The 17,951-nt window shown below is 39.5% G+C and overlaps 1 protein-coding gene across 5 annotated transcripts in view; it reads right to left on the bottom strand.

The window, feature by feature from the left end:
• Positions 1 to 17,951, bottom strand: part of LOC129557813 (uncharacterized) — a 135,254-nt gene that overhangs the window by 22,272 nt on the left and 95,031 nt on the right. For 2 of the 5 annotated variants that reach the window (XR_016039426.1, XR_016039427.1), the window contains exon 10: positions 1,770 to 9,434. The exons of 1 other annotated variant lie outside the window; for it this stretch is intronic. The gene's annotated coding sequence lies outside the window, so the exon portion shown is untranslated. Of the gene's footprint in view, positions 1 to 1,769; positions 9,435 to 15,951; positions 16,041 to 17,951 lie in introns of those variants that run through there. 2 more of the 5 variants (XR_016039428.1, XR_016039429.1) reach the window with 2 other exon arrangements.

Below are 17,951 nucleotides of genomic sequence, written 5' to 3'. Positions count from 1 at the left end.
CTGTCATGCTGCTGCTGCTACTGCTGCTAAGCCACTTCAGTCGTGTCCGACTCTGTGTGATCCCCATAGACGGAAGCCCACCAGGCTTCCCTGTCCCTGGGATTCTCCAGGCAAGAACACTGGAGTGGGTTGCCATTTCCTTCTCCAATGTGTGAGAGTGAAAAGTGAAAGTGAAGTGGCTCAGTCGTGTCCGACCCCTAGCGACCCCACGGACTGCAGCCCACCAGGCTCCTCCATCCATGGGATTTTCTAGGCAAGAGTACTGGAGTGACTTGCCATTGCCTTCTCCGAGTCCTGTCATACCCTGTAGTTAATATCTATTATCCAGGTTTTAACTTACATTCTTATCATCTGTCTGTGAAATGAAGTATCTTCTGCCACATAGGTGGGCAAAAAATGTCACAGCCGTCAGTGATTTCTGACCTCCTAATGTGAATGAGGGCTTGCAAAAGGGAACACAATGCAGGTGATCCAGCAGATGCCACCACTCTCCATGGTGATGCTGAGGAGCTCATGGGTGGAGCTGGGGGATGCAAGAAGCAACCATCCACCACATCTGCCACCCCTTATGGTGACAGAAAACAGGATTTGGCTCCAGATAACTGAGGTGTATATGAAAGGAATAAATTTAGTGAACCCAGAGGCTTGCATTTTCCCATACAAAGTAGAGTGTTAAATTCCTTAGTTTGATATCTGTTTAGTTATCTTAGTTTTCTTTCCTGTTTAACAATAAACTTTGATGCTCAGACTGCCTGCCGCCTTTGTTACACTAGTACATAGCTTGACTCCTTCTCCTGCCTCCTTGGAGCAGTTTTCTCAGGGCTACTGAGGATGCTGCCTCTCAGGTTTAGAGTCCTTAACCTTGCCACCAAAATTCTCTACTTTCAGGTTGTGACTATTTTTTTTTTCTTTGGTTGATATGTCTGTTGATCTACTTCCTGATTTGCAAGTAAAAACTCAAAATCAGGATTCTGTATTATTGCTAATGCAACCATCGATTGATATAGTAGGAACTAAAAAAAAAAGGTCTTGAATAAAAGAAGGAGTAACAGTTAAAAAATGAATTGTTTTTTTCCCTTGAGAACTTCTTTCAATGCAATTATTTATACATCAGGAAAAAATACATGGCATGCTAGTGAATAAACCTGTCAAAAATAAGAGCAATACCCTTTATGGTGTAATTCTTCATTTTGTTAAAATGTTACACTATATAATTTCCTTATAATTGTCAACATTATAGCCTACTTCTTTTACACAGTTGAGGAAATAACTCACAGGACTTTTGAAATATTAAGCTGGGGCATTCACAAGGACAATGAATCCAAATCATTATGATTTCTTCTGGCAACACTTTAGAAATACATATGTAGAGAAATTCCAGAATGAAGAGATCTTTATTTCTTGCTGAATGCCTTGAGGGGTGCATACAAAATGTAATTTCAGCGGCTTGAACTGACTTTGATATGACTGACAATTTTTCTCTAAGTGCCCTATGAAAATGTGCTTAACACACCTAAGTTGTTTATGCTTATAGTGAAACCTGGTTATAGATCCAACAATGCCCCCAGTGGGCTTGGTACGTAGGCCCCACTTTAGCATACAATTGGATGTCAGGCGTTCCTTACAACCCAATAGCCATTTTATTCATCAGCTCCTTCCAGGTTGCAAATACAAACTGCCTTAGGACCCAGTCCCCTCTAAAAGGTTTATTTAGAGCTGGTTTTACATCTACTACTAAAAACCACCAGGACTGATCTCTTCAGACTCACCTGACTACACAGTCTCTCCATCCACTAGACAGTTCTCTCTGGGTGTCTAGGAGAACATTGGTTTCAGGACAAACTGTCACCCACTGAAACCTGTGAAAATTCACCCAATGTCACCTCTGAAAATGAACGTGTGTCAAAAGTCACTTTTCTAATAACAACAACCACTTTGTGGAATCATCCCTTTGACTCTTTTGCTCTTTCTAAAATTAGGCTTTCTTCTCCATTCCCACTCTTTTTTGCAACCCGACATCCCTGTGACTCACTCAATAATGTAATTTTATATTATTTCCCATAATCTCTAGTCTTGGATAAGGGTGGATGTCTTTCTTGCTTTACATTATCATTTCTAGATATTTCTTTGACATACAATATTGGGAGGAGGAAGGTGTTGGACTTATGTTCCAGGCATTCATCATGATTGATGCCTCTAATTCACAGCACCTGGCTTATGATCACTCTCCCCAATATTAATAGATGTCACCACTTGTGGGAATTTAAAAATTCACATAGAGGATCTAACCATACCTCAGTGTGTTGATCTCTTAGGTTCCTCACTTCCAACGATGAATGTTCTCTCCTCCACTTCAGTGACCCTCTCCTAGATGATTCCATGTAAAATCATTAATATCATACATTCATTAAAACATTACGACCATCTTTTCTCTCTTCTCCAATTGTCTTTATAACGAAACACGCAAAATGGATTGGATGAAATGTCTGCAGGTTGAAAAAAATACCAGTGGCAACATTTCCATGAAGCCTAATTAATGACATTTCACAAATTAATATATCAATTTTAAAATTTATTCTATTCTAAATGTGTTTTGAAGTTTTGTCTTTATAAGGAAATCTAGATGCACATATACTTTTTTCATAATGTATTATTATAATGGATTTACTGCTAATGTATTTAGTGTAAGATGCCCCTATTCACTGAAAACATTATTAATAAAAATATTTTTCATAATTCACTTTCTTCTCATCGGTGTGTATCATCAAGGAGGTGAAATCAAGAGTTGCACGAATGCTGTCAAGGCTGACATTTCTAGCTCTCATGGACCAGCAGTGATGAGATTTACCTTCTGACCTAAAACCAAAGTAAACAGTGAAATAGTCAAAACATTGGCATTTCAGATGCCAGTCAGCAGTCAACACAGGAAATCAAGCCCTGAGAGAATGGAAGCTTATAGACAGAGGTACCTGGTAGGTTATAGTCCAAGAGGTCACAAAGAGCTAGAAAATTAGGTTTTTTGTTTTCTATTTTGGAAATTAATCCTGTGTTGTTTATATTGTTTGCAAATATTTCTCCCATTCCATGAGTTGTCTTTTCATTTTGTTAAGAGTTTATGGAGGGGGAGATCCAAGTGAAGCTCAGATTGGTTTCATGAGCTGAGGAGACAGAGCTGAGACTCCAGGGAGATTAAGATGGCTGGAGTTCATAAAACAGAATATCAGAAAGGAGAGAGCTGTGCAAAGGGAGAACCCCAGAGATCTGGGGAAGCTTCTTCTGTAGGCAACTGATCTCACCTGCAGGAGATGACAACTGGGGGAAGAAGGGTCTGAGAGGATTAAAGGGAACAGTGCTAAGAGCTGAGCCAAGAATGGTACCTGTAACCACTACCCACTAGCATCACTAACTCAGTGGAGATGAATCTGAGCAAATTTGGGAGACAATGAAGGACAGAGGAACCTGACATTTTGCCATCCATGGATTCACAAAGAACTGAACACAGCTGAGTGACGGAACAACCACAACCACTACCCACACTGGAAGCACTGAATTCAGAGCACGATGCAGAAAATATTTCAGGTCTTGCTTCAGTGGTAGGTTAAATGTAGCTCTGGACTGAACACTTCTCTTGGTTAGTTCAGTTGCTCAGTCGTGTCCAGCTCTTTGTGATCCCATGGACTGCTGCACACCGGGCTTCCCTGCCCATTGTCACCTCCTGGAGCTCGTTCAAACTCATGTCCATCAAGTCAGTGATGCCATCCAACCATCTCATTCTCTATCTGGAACTGCCTAAAAACATGAACTCAAGATGCAAAAGGAGCAATTTTCTAGTAACTGAACTGTAAAAAGAAATACACCCAAGATTTATAGGAATCACCAGCTGTGTTTTCCAAATGGCCTCAAAGATCAGTTAGATCTTTACCACTGTATTATTGGTTGAAGCAGTAGTAAACTTAAAGGGGATACAATCAAAGAATTTGGGGGTCATGTTTTTTAACTTCTTCAGTTATATCTCAAGTTCATGTTACTGCATGAATATCGCCCCTTGATTTACTCAACAAATTATAGAAATCACTTGATGAATTCATGATTCAGAGAAAAAAGGCTACTGAGGTAGGCAGAAGCGAATGAGGATTAAGGATTTCAGTACACATCAAACAAAAATTTACATATAATATGTGGGCTTCCCTGGTGGCTTAGATGTAAAGAATCTGCCTGTAATGCAGGAGACCCAGGTTTGATCCCTGGGTGGGGAAGATTCCCTGGAGAAGGGAATGGCTACCCACTCGACTAGGCTTGCCTGAAAAAAATCCCATGGACAGAGGAGACTGGTGGGCTATAGTCCACAGGACTGCAGAGTTGGACAAGACTGAGCAACTAACATATATATGTATATGTGTGTGTGTATATAAATATATATATATATATTTATATTTATCTACTTAAAATATATATGCTTATGAAATTAGTGAAAGCTTGGATCACATTGATATATTTGAGATGTGGATATGATTATTCCCATTGCTTCCATATTTAACTCCCCAGTTTTGCCTATGGCAAAATCTAGGAAAATTTGATGAAATGCTGAAAACTAATGAGCAGCTGCAGTTGTAGCTTCTGTTCTGTTCCTATTACAGTATTCCTATCAGATCAAATTAATATACTATGGTGATTGGTATACAATGAGTCAAGCAAGATAAAATGCTTTTTCTGTGATTTTCTACATTGACCACAAAAATTGTCATTATTCCAGCTGACAGTTAGTCCCAAATGATCCAAGTAAATCAACATGGAATAAATGTTCATACCAGAGTCACCTATAGCAAGGAATGTCTAAAAATTGAAAAGACAATTTATATGCTTTAATCATTCTGTCATTACTTTCATATATGATCTAAATATTTTATACATTTACAGTATAGAGATAATTAAACTGTATGGAGAAGTATACCTTTTGGTTTGAGTGAATGCATTTGCAAATTAATGTAACTGGTAAATTTCATGCTCTTAAAATCTGAAGGCCATGAAAATATCATTTTAAAGAATATTACTGTATCATAGAAAAATCAAATTAATAGCTAGGAGTTTTCTCTTCTAGATCAAGAGAGATACTACTTAGATACATAGATATGTGTGTTCAAGTTCTGTCACTCAGTCATGTCTAACTCTCTGTGACCCATGGACTACAGCCCACCAGGCTCCTCTGTCCATAGGATTTCCCAGGTAAAAACACTGGAGTGGGTTGCCATTTCCTACTCCAGGGGATCATCATGATTCCGGGATCGAACTATGTCTTCTGTGGTTCCTGCATTGACAGGCAGATTCTTTTCCACTGAGCCACCTGACATGTACTTGCTTAGGGCTTCCCAATTGGCTCTGGTGGTAAGGAACCAACCTGCCAATGCAGGAGACAGATTCGGGTTCCATCCATGGGTAGGGAAGATCCCCTAGAGAAAGAAATGGCAACCCACTCCAGTACTCTTGCAAGGAGAATCTCATGGACAGAGGAGCCTGGCTGGCTACAGTCCACTGGATCACAAAGAGTCGGACACTACTGAAGTAACTTATTAAAAACAGGCATGCACATAAGTGAAGTGAACAGGCATGCACATAGGGGGTTATAAATGTAAGACAATGAAGTAGCAAAAATGCCATGAAATGTGATAAATGGAATATTTCCTGCCATATCAATAAGCAAGGATGTCACAGTCATCAGCGATTCCAGCCCCCCATGACCCCTAAGAAGGAGAAGAATCCCTGTGATCAGCAGCCATCAGGCTTCAGTCACTCCCTACCCAGGAGCCCCAAGGAAGCTCAGGCTGTGCAAACACAGGATACTGGCCCAGATAGCTGAGATGATATGAAAGGAATGATTTCAGTGAGCTTAGACTCTTGCATATTCCCATACAAAGAAAGGGCTTCCCTAGTAACTCAGATGGTAAAGAATTTGCCTACAATGCAGGAGACCAGGGTTCGATCTCTGAATTGGGACGATCCCCTAGAGGAGGGCATGGCAATGCACTCTAGTCTTCTTGCCTGGAGAATCCTCAGGGACATGGAGGCCTGGCGGGTTGCATTCATGCGGTCATAGAGAGTCACACACGACTGAGCGACTAAGCATGAACATGAGCATACATAGAAAAGCACTGAATTCCTTAACTTGAGATATCTGGTTTTCTTTAATTCACAAAAATACTGTTGATGTTTCATACTACCTGCCCTTTGTTTCAAACTTCTATATAATCTGACTCCTACCTAGCCCTCACCCCGCTTTCTTGGAGCAGGTCTCTCAGGGCCTTGAAATGCTGCCTCCAGGCTTATGTCTGAAAAATTTCCACTGACTAAAACATAGCTCTTAACTTTTAGGTTGTGATTATTTTTTTAAGTCAACAAATTGTTCTTTTTTTTTTTTTTAATTTCCAGTTAGAGTAGACAACCTTCCATTAAAAATATTGCATATTTTCATTAAGAAAAGCAAGATAATTTATAACCTTGAGATAACATGATCTTAACAATATGGGGTAAGCGTGCTGTCACTTTAGTTGTGTCTGACTCTTTGTGATTCTATGGACTGTAGCCTGCCAGGCTTCTCTTGCCATGGGGACTCTCCAGGCAAGAATAGTAGAGTGGGTTGCCATGCTCTCCTCCAGGGGATCTTCCCAACCCAGTGATCGAATCCACATCTTTTATGTCTCCTGCATTGGCAGGTGGCTCTTTACCACTAATTTCAAATATTTATTAATAACATTAGCACTCATCTAAAATTTTTAAACCTATTTTACATCATTTACATTCATCTTAATATTGATCTCCATCTTTCTAATATGGCAACTTAAGGTCCATCGGTAACTACACCATTGTTTTTTGATACAAGGTTAGTCAGATTTTCTGTGAATCTGACTGATTGAGGTTGTCCCAGACAGTGAATTAAAAACGTGTCAAGATCGAAAGGAGGGCAGAAAACTTATGCAGACATCTAAAGAATGCAGTGTTGAAACTCATGACATAACTTATAAGCAGGTTGTTTTTACCTGTCTTTCTACAAGAGCTTAAGGTCAACAACTCATTGCTAATAGTCATACTCTTCAAAGAGCAAGGCATTCCATAACGCTTGTATATAGAATATATTCAATTCAGTCAGTTCAGTCACTCAGTCATATCTGACTCTTTGCGACCCCATGAATCACAGCACGCCAGGCCTCCCTGTCCATCACCAACTCACAGAGTTCACCCAAACTCATGTCCATTAAATCGGTGATGCCATCCAGCCATCTTATTCTCTGTCGTCCCCTTCTCCTCCCGCCCCCAATCCTTCCCAGCATCAGAGTCTTTTCCAGTGAGTCAACTAGTGGCAAGAGGAGGCCAAAGTATTGCAGTTTCAGCTTTAGCATCAGTTCTTCCAATGAACACCCAGGATTGATCTCCCTTAGAATGGACTGGTTGGATCTCCTTGCAGTCCAAGGGACTCTCAAGAGTCTTCTCCAACACCACAGTTCAAAAGCATCAATACTTCAAGGCTCAGTTTTCTTCACAGTCCAACTCTCACATCCATACATGACCACTGGAAAAACCATAGCCTTGACTAGACGGACCTTGGTTGGCAAAGTAATGTCTCTGCTTTTTAATAGACTATCAAGGTTGGTCATAACTTTCCTTCCAAGGAGCAAGCGTCTTTTAGTTTCATGGCTGCAATCAGCATCCACAGTGATTTTGGAGCCCCCCAAAATAAAGTCTGACACTGTTTCCACTGTTTCCCCATCTATTTCCCATGAAGTGATGGGACCAGATGCCATGATCTTTGTTTTCTGAATGTTGAGCTTCAAGCCAACCTTTTCACTCTCCTCTTTCACTTTCATCAAGAGGCTTTTGAGTTCCTCTTCACTTTCTGCCTTAAGGGTGGTGTCATCTGCATATCTGAGGTTATTGATATTTCTCCCGGCAATCTTGATTCCAGCTGTGCTTCTTCCAGCCCAGCGTTCCTCATGATGTACTCTGCATATAAGTTAAATAAGCAGGGTGACAATATACAGCCTTGACGCACTCCATTTCCTATTTGGAACCAGTCTGTTGTTCCATGTCCAGTTCTAACTGTTGCTTCCTGACCTGCATATAGGCTTCGCAAGAGGCAGGTCAGGTGGTCTGGGATTCCCATCCCTTTCAGAATGTTCCACAGTTTATTGTGATCGACACAGTCAAAGGCTTTGGCATAGTCAATGAAGCAGAAAGAGATGTTTTTCTGGAACTCTCTTGCTTTCTCCATGATCCAGCGGATGTTGGCAATTTGATCTCTGGTTCCTCTGCCTTTTCTAAAACCTGCTTGAACATCTGGGAGTTCACGGTTCACATATTGCTGAAGCCTGGCTTGGAGAATTTTGAGCATGACTTTACTAGCGTGTGAGATGAGTGCAATTGTGCGGTAGTTTGAGCATTCTTTGGCATTGCCTTTCTTTGGGATTGGAATGAAGACTGACCTTTTCCAGTCCTGTGGCCACTGCTGAGTTTTCCAAATCTGCTGGCATATTGAGTGCAGCACTTTCACAGCATCATCTTTCAAGACTGAAATAGCTCAACTGGAATTCTATCACCTCCACTAGCTTTGTTCGTAGTGATGCTTTTTAAGGCCCATTTGACTTCACATTCCAAGATGTCTGGCTCTAGGTCAGTGATCACGTTATTGTGATTATCTTGGTCGTGAAGATCTTTTCTGTACAGTTCTTCTGTGTATTCTTGCCATCTCTTCTTAATATCTTCTGCTTCTGTTAGGTCCATACCATTTCTGTCCTTTATCAAGCCCATCTTTCCAGGAAGTGTTCCCTTGGAATCTCTAATTTTCTTGAAGAGATCTCTTGTTTTTCCTATTCTGTTGTTTTCCTCTATTTCTTTGCATTGATCGCTGAGGAAGGCTTTCTGATCTCTCCTTGCTATTCTTTGGAACTCTGCATTCAGATGCTTATATCTTTCCTTTTCTCCTTTGCTTCTCTTCTTTTCACAGCTATTTGTAAGGCCTCCTCAGATAGCCATTTTGCTTTTTTGCATTTCTTTTCCATGGGGATGGTCTTGGTCCCTGTCTCCTGTACAATGTCACGAACCTCCTTCCAGAGTTCATCAGGCACACTATCTATCAGATCTAGTCCCTTAAATCTATTTGTCAATTCCACTGTATAATCATAAGGGATTTGATTGAGGTCATATCTGAATGGTCTAGTGGTTTTCCCTACTTTCTTCAATTTAAGTCTGAATTTGGCAATAAGGTGTTATTTATCTCATTAACTCTAAAATGAATCCAATTTTAGGATGTGCTATTATTTCCTGTACATTACAGAAGGAAACATGTCTTCATTTGAACGATATAATAATGCTTTTTCACTACTCATGTATTTTCCTTATTTTATACACAAAGGATGTGGTCTTTTATTTGAGTTATTCAGGGTTTTCTGCAAAAAAAAAAAAGAAAATATACATAAATTAAGTGTTTCTAAAAGACATGCACAAAGTCCATCTCTTTAAAATAACTTTCTGACTGATTTTTTGTTCAGTCTCTAAGTCATGTGTGACTATTTGTGACCCCATGGAGTGCAGCACGCCAGGTCCCTCTGTCCTTCACTATCTCTTGGAGTGTGCCATGATCAAACTCATGTTTGTTGAGCCGATGGTGCTTGCTGATTACACTTTTTTGATATAGATACAATTTTCTGTGTCATCAAGCTCATTGGTGATGCCACATTTATTGAAAGGTGAAACTTATCTCTTAATGATTTTTCCCCAAGCAACAGTGGAGTAGCTAGAAGATCACTGTTCAGTTTCAGATTGTCAGGCAAGTTCACATTAGATTTTCCCATCAATACTTTTCAGGAATGTTGCAGAACAGAGAGCAGAGTAACACAAGAGAAGGTCATGTTAATAGAAGAAAGCTGAAAGTTCCAGAGACTAGCAGCTTAAAATTCCTGCTAGTAAACTTGCACCTGAAGGAGTGTGGATCTAGTGTCATTTTAGTGCTGCTAAAGATCAAATTGCCAACATCCACTGGATCATGGAGAAAGCAAGAGAGTTCCAGAAAAACATCTCTTTCTGCTTCATTGACTATGCCAAAGCCTTTGACTGTGTGGATCACAATAAACTGTGGAACATTCTGAAAGAGATGGGAATACCAGACCACCTGACCTGCCTCTTGCGAAGCCTATATGCAGGTCAGGAAGCAACAGTTAGAACTGGACATGGAACAACAGACTGGTTCCAAATAGGAAAAGGAGTACATCAAGGTTGTATATTGTCACCCTGCTTATTTAACTTATATGCAGAGTACATCATGAGGAACGCTGGGCTGGAAGAAGCACAAGCTGGAATCAAGATTGCTGGGAGAAATATCAATAAACTCAGATATGCAGATGACACCACCCTTAAGGCAGAAAGTGAAAAGGAACTAAAGAGCCTTTTGATGAAAGTGAAAGAGGAGAGTGAAAAGGTTGGCTTGAAGCTCAACATTCAGAAAACAAAGATCATGGCATCTGGTCCCATCACTTCATGGGAAATAGATGGAAAAACAGTGGAAACAGTGTCAGACTTTATTTTGGGGGGCTCCAAAATCACTGCAGATGCTGATTGCAGCCATGAAATTAAAAGACGCTTACTCCTTGGAAGGAAAGTTATGACCAACCTAGATAGTCTATTAAAAGCAGAGACATTACTTTGCCAATCAAGGTCCGTCTAGTCAAGGCTATGGTTTTTCCAGTGGTCATGTATGGATGTGAGAGTTGGACTGTGAAGAAAGCTGATCGCCAAAGAACTGATGCTTTTGAACTGTGGTGTTGGAGAAGACTCTTGAGAGTCCCTTGGACTGCAAGGAGATCCAACCAGTCCATTCTAAAGGAGATCAATCCTGGATGTTCGTTGGAAGGACTGATGCTAAAGCTGAAACTCCAATATTTTGGCTACCTCATGCACCGAGTTGACTCACTGGAAAAGAGTCTGATACTGGGAGGGTTTGGGGTTGGGAGGAGACGGGGACGACAGAGAATGAGATGGCTGGATGGCATCGCCGACTCGATGGACATGAGTTTGGGTGAACTCTGTGAGTTGGTGATGGACAGGGAGGCCTGGCGTGCTGTGATTCATGGGGTTGCAAAGAGTCAGACACGACTGAGCGACTGAGCTGAACTGAAAGTCATAATTTACACCTTATGTTTTAAAAATCTTAATAACTAGTTTTTAAGCTTTGACCTCAGGAAGATGTTCTTTTCTCTCCAGCTGTGTGCATGGTTTCAATTAATATTTCAAAAAGTTTGATTATGTACAAATATTCCCTTACTTCTCCTTAACACTAGAGTCAAGTTGTGGAGCCTTTCAGCTAGTATCTTTGTCTTATTTGGCACTGATTCCACTGCCTGATTAGACCTTCAATTTATGTCTTTTTTTGTGTTCTTAAATTTAGTTTTATTTAGATGTAGTCACATTTATTTTGGGTTGTTCTTTTATCTCCATTTCTCTAGGTATTAATCTATATGCTTTCTAGATCATGCCACTCATAATAGGCTTTAAAAATTTTGACAATACTTCAAAATTTTCTAGAGGTTTCTCCAGTATAGTTAGAATGATAGAATTATAAACCAGAGTCATGTTACCAAAACTAGAGATGACTCCTTGCTTTTTAACCCATTAGCAAACCCTTTTGAAGTATAATTGTTATTGTCTCTCACATAGTTCTGAACTAAATTATTTAGATGTAAAACATCAATTTTTAGGTGGTATCTTATCATTTAAAGGATTTCTCTGTGGCCTTACTGGTCCCTATGGAGGAGTAATCTTTGGAGTTACACACATGTCCACACTGGTTGTTTCACTTGTGTCTCCAATTCTGATATAAAATGGGTCCAAGAATTCCAAACCCCATCCTTGCCTTTCAGGTTGTAATGAAATTTTCTTTGTAGGATGATAGAACATATCTCATATAATGCTTTGTCTTGATTTATGTATTTTGAATATTTAGATACATGGTATATGAGCCTTCATTTTTATGCTTGAGATGGTTAGAGGCTAGTTTTATTTCAGGATTCAATAAATACAAGTATGCTGAAATACTCATAAATTTTCCTTCAGGTTGATTTGATGCAAATAAAATGGATTATGCATTTCTGTGTTTATCAGTTATTTGAATAATATTTTCTCCAACATTCTCTTCCTTCTGATTGTGTAGCTGTTCATACATTTTTTGGTTGAGAAATAATTTGTAATAAAACTGGATCAATTTAGCATGAGAGGTATTTTAAACTTCTCCCCTTCAACTCATCCTTTTTTTGGTAGTAAAATGTAGCATGTGTAAAAATACAATTAACACTAATTATTTATTCAGATTGTCACAATTTTCGCCTCCTAAAATTAATGAGAATTTTGGGCAACTTCCTCCCAGGTTTCTCCCAGGAGTGGAGGTGTTAATAACATCTGTAATACCTCATGCTGAGGCAGGGAAATAATGAAGTCTATAGCTCAGACACCCTATTGTCTCATAAGCCACAATTTCTAAAGGACCTGGAAAATTTTTAGTACATTTGAATTTGGGAAGATTATTAAAGGAAATTATATACTGATTATTTCTAGCATTTTCTTTTATCTAACAAACTGAAATGTAATCTGTGGGTGTAATAACATGCCACCTATAATTTTATTAGTTTCTAAATAAGTGTCTCTATTCAAAAATAAATTTAAAATAACAAACCAGTCAGTCCTAAAGGAAATCAACCCTGAATATTCACTGGAAGGACTGATGTTGAAACTTCAACACTTGGGCCACTTGATGCAAAGAAGTGACTCATTGGAAAAGACCCTGATGCTGGGAAAGATTGAAGGCAGGAGGAGACAGATGACAAGATGGTTGGATGGCATCACTGATTCAAAGGACATGAGTTTGAGCAAACTCTGGGAGATGGTGAAGGACAGGGAAATCTGGCATGCTGCAGTCCGTGGGGTCACAAAGAGTCAGACACAACTTAGCGACTGAACTGTTGCAGGAAGGGGAACCCCTTCCAGGGCCTGAAACTGGGTTCTTGTCTAACACTCAGAAATGAATTATCCGAGGAGACACATGTGCTGACAAAGCAGGAGATTTTATTAGGAAGGGGCACCCGGGTGGAGAGCAATAAGGTAAGGGAACCCAGGAGAACAGCTCTGCCACATGGCTCACAGTCTAGGGTTTTATGGTGATGGGATTAGTTTCCTGGTTGGCTTTAGCCAATCATTCTGACCCAGAGTCCTTTCTGGTGGTGCACGCCTTGTTCAGCCAAGATGGATGTCAGAGAGAAAGATTCTGAGAGGTGATCAGATATGTAGTGTCTCCTTTTGACCCTTTCTGAACTCTTCCAGTTGGTGGTGGCTTATTAGTTCCGTGTTCCTTTCCAGGGCCTTCTGTTGTAAAGCAACTCATGCAAATGGTTAGTATGGTGCCTGGCCAGGGTGGGCGGTTTCAGTCAGTGTGCTTCCCTAACAGAACAACAAAAGTTTACTATTGAATATTATTTTAGATAGAATATTTTTGATGAATTTAAGAATTTAAAGCTTTACTTTAATACTTTGGTCAATTTAAATGAGTCTACATCTTATCATTTCAATAAATAATTGAAAATTTTAGTTGAATTGATTAGCATTGAAGAGGAATAGTCCAATTAGAATGATAAATTTAATAAGTTTCTTAAATTTGAATTAACACTTCATAAATCACTGCAGATGCTGACTGCAGCCATGAAATTAAAAGACGCTTACTTCTTGGAAGGAAAGTTATGACCAACCTAGATAGCATATTAAAAAGCAGAGACATTACTTTGCCAACCAAGGTCCGTCTTGTCAAGGCTATGGTTTTTCCCGTGGTCATGTATGGATGTGAGAGTTGGACTGTGAAGAAAGCTGATCGCCGAAGAACTGATGCTTTTGAACTGTGGTGCTGGAGAAGACTCTTGAGAGTCCCTTGGACTGCAAGGAGATCCAACCAGTCCATTCTAAAGGAGATCAATCCTGGGTGTTCATTGGAAACACTGATGCTAAAGCTGTCCTTGCTATTCTTTGGAACTCTGCATTCAGATGCTTATATCTTTCCTTTCCTCCTTTGCTTTTCACTTCTCTTCTTTTCACAGCTATTTGTATGGCCTCCTCAGACAGCCATTTTGCTTTTTTGCATTACTTTTCCTCGGGGATGGTCTTGGTCCCTGTCTCCTGTACAATGTCACAAACATCCGTCCATAGTTCATCAGGCACTCTGTCTATCAGATCTAGTCCCTTAAATCTATTTCTCATTTCCACTGTATAATCATAAGGGATTTGATTTAGGTCATACTATATTGCAATAAAATTAATTTTAAAAATTAAAAAAAAATAAAGGTCCAGTTCTTCTCAGTCTCTTTAAGGCTATTTCCACTGACACAGATATTCAGACACAGGCCCTTTTTTTATGGACTGGTGCCTTCATATTCTTTCTTGTTCTAGTGATTCTTGATTCCTAGTTACTAAAAGATTGACACACACACACACACAAAATTTAAAAAAAAATTGAAGTAATGAATGTAGTTATTAAATAGACGGGAGGAATCTTTTCACAATATATATCAAGTCACCGTGATATACAATTTAAATAGCTCACAGTTTTATATGTCAATTAAGCCTCAATAAAACTAAACAAAAAAATCACTTTTCCTAACCTTATCTGAGGCTCAATTATAAAAAGGCAATACTTTCTGTAGTTTGAACAGACCATGAATTATATCATTCCCAACCCTTATACAAGGGTAGGAAAAAATTACAAGCCAAGATAACCCAAATATTCCTTGGAATTAATCTGTAGCTTTGTGAAAGGTCATTTCTATTTCAGATTAGAAGTTCTATATAGTGAGTAACATTAAGCTCATGATGGCCATCTTTTACTCCATTTGAAGAGCATCTACCATCACATTCAATGCAAGAAATTCAAAGGGCACCCACAAAATATAGAGGTAAAGCTCTAATATAATTACTTGAGCTCCCAGATCAAGACATACCTGATGAGGTATTAGCATACCATCCTGTTACATAAATATACACTCCACTATTAATATAGATGAAAAGTCATTTTTATATCACACAATACACAAATTCTTCATAGTATTGAAATTGGATTTCAGAGTAGGTCATTCTAAATGGCACACTATAAAGTCTAGAATGGAATGAATTAAAATACGGAAGGAAGATAGTGAAGATATTATTATGTTCTTGTTTTAAACTGTGCTCTTTCTTCTGTAATATAGTCCTCAACTGCAAATATTTTAAATTTTATCCTCAGACTGGGATAAGGAGAAAAAAACCACTAATTTACCCCTTAACCATTGTAGAAGAAAAACACCTGTTAATGGTAGGGAGAAGACTGTTTGGTTTTTGTTTTTGTTTTCAAATAAGGTCCATGTTAAAGATATGAACTGATATCTATTGTCATTGCAGTTACTAGTTCTGAGTTCTTTGAAAAGACACTTACACAGCTAGTGAAATCTATAGAAATTGACAAACAGGTATCTATAATTTTTTAACCTCTGACTACAACTCAGTTCTTGTAAACGGAAAAAGAAAGGCTCACTATTAGTACCATCCAGCCCAGGAAAGTGAAGACCTCCTCTACACTCCTTTTAGATACAAACATGAGGGAAGGGAAAAAAAGCACTCAGGGAAAATTACAAAGAATGAAAAGTTTCTGGTGAAAGCATTCACCTCACAGCTAGAAGACCTTGACATATGTAGTATATGCTACAGAGTTGTGCCCATCCCCTGTTGCTTCTTTGTGTATGTGTGTGTGTGTTCATTTTATTATGGAGAAAAATTTATTTAGAATTTGCCAGTTGTATTTGGGCTTTTTTCTTTTTAACTTTACTTAGTATAGTGGCTTTCCAGGTGACAATAGTGGTAAAGAACTTGCCTGTCAATGCAGGAAATGCAAGAGACACGGGTTTAATACCTGGGTTGGGAAGATGCCTTGGAGAAGGAAATGGCAACCCATTCCAGTATCCTTGCCTGGAGAATTCCATGGACAGAAGAACCTGATGGGCTGCAGTTCATAGGGTTGTAAAGAGTCTGACATGTTTGAAGCAACTTAGCATGCACATAGTTGATTTACAATGTTGTGTTAGTTTCAAGTGTACAGCAGAGTGATTCACACACACACACACACACACACACACACACACATATGTCCATTCTTTTTCAGGTTCTTTTTCCATAAAGGTTATTACAGAATACTGAGCATAGTTCTCTGTGCCATACAATAGATCCTGGTTGCTTATCTGTTTTATATATAATAATGTGTGTTTGTTAATCTCAACACCTAATTTATCCCTCACCACTCCACCTTTCCCCTTAGGAGGCCATGAGTATATTTTTGAAGTCTGTGAGTCTGTTTCTGGGTTACAAATCAGTTTGAAAGAAAGTGAAAAGTGGAAGTGAAGTCACTCAGTTGTGTCCGACTCTTTGCGACCCTGTGACAGTAGCCCACCAGGCTCCTCCGTCCATGGGATTCTCCAGGCAAGAATACTGGAGTGGGTTGCCATTTCCTTCTCCAGGGGATCTTCCCAACCCAGGGATTGAACCTGGGTCTCCTGAATTGCAGGCAGATGCTTTAACCTCTGAGCCACCAGGGAAGAACCTAAATCTGTTCAGTTCAGTTCAGTTCTGTCACTCAGTTATGTCCGACTCCTTTTGACCCCATGGAATGTAGCATACCAGGCTTCCCTGTCCATCACCAACTCCTGGAACCTACTCAAACTCATATCCATTGAGTCGGTGATGCCATCCAACCATCTTGTCTGCTGTCGTCCCCTTCTCTTCTCGCTTTCAGTCTTTCCCAGCATCAGGGTCTTTTCAAATGAGTCAGCTCTTGGCATCAGGTGGCCAAAGTATTGGAGCTTCAGCTTCGGCATCAGTCCTTCCAATAAATATTCAGGATTGATTTGCTCTAGAATGAACTGGTTGGATCTCCTTGCTGTCCAAGGGACTCTCAAGAGTTTTCTCCAACACTACAGTTCAAAAGCATCAATTCTTCAGCACTCAGTTTTCTTTATGCTCCAACTCTCACATCCATACATGACTACTGGAAAAACCAAAGCTTTGACTGGATGCACCTTTGTTGACAAAGTAATGTCTCTTCTTTTTAATTTGCTGCTTAGGTTGGTCATAACTTTTCTTCCAAGGAGCAAGTGTATTTTAGCTTCATGGCTGCATTCACCATCTGCAGTGATTTTGGAGCCCACAGAAATTAAGTCTGTAACTGTTTCCAAAATTTCCCCATCTATTTGCCATGAAGTGATGGGACCAGAAGCCATGATCTTAGTTTTCTGAATGTTGAGTTTTAAGTCACCTTTTTCACTCTCCTCTTTCACTTTCATCAAGAGGCTCTTTGGCTCTTGTTCGCTTTCTGACATAAGTGTGGTATCATCTGCATATCTGAGGTTATTGATATTTTTCCTGGCAATAGTAATTCTAGCTTGTGCTTATCCAGCCCGGCATTTTGCATGATGCAATCTGCATATAAGTTAAATAATCAGGGTGGCAAGTGCAGTCTTGATGTACTCCTTTTCCTATTTGGAACCAGTCTGTTTTTCCATGTCCAGTTCTAACTGTTGCTTCTTGACCTGCATACAGATTTCTTAGGAGGCAGGTAAAGTCGTCTGGTATTCTCATCTCTTGAAGAATTTTCCACAGTTTATTGTGATCTACACAGTGAAAGGCTTTGGCATAGTCAATAAAGCAGAAATAGATGTTTTTCTGGAACTCTCTTGCTTTTTTGATGATCCAATGGATATAGGCAATTTGATCTCTGGTTCCTCTGTCATTTCTAAATCCAGCTTGAATATCTGGAAGTTCACAGTTCATGTACTATTGAAGCCTGACTTGGAGAATTTTGAGCATTACTTTGCTAGCGTGTGAGATGAGTGCAATTGTGAGGTAGTTTGAGC

This window comes from Moschus berezovskii, chromosome 17 (assembly GCF_049115385.1).
Source record: "Moschus berezovskii isolate FMDL1 chromosome 17, NW_MosBer_1.0, whole genome shotgun sequence".
Classification (NCBI taxonomy): Eukaryota; Metazoa; Chordata; class Mammalia; order Artiodactyla; family Moschidae; genus Moschus; species Moschus berezovskii.
Note: the sequence above shows the minus strand (reverse complement) of the source record. Positions and strands in the feature narration are given on the sequence as shown.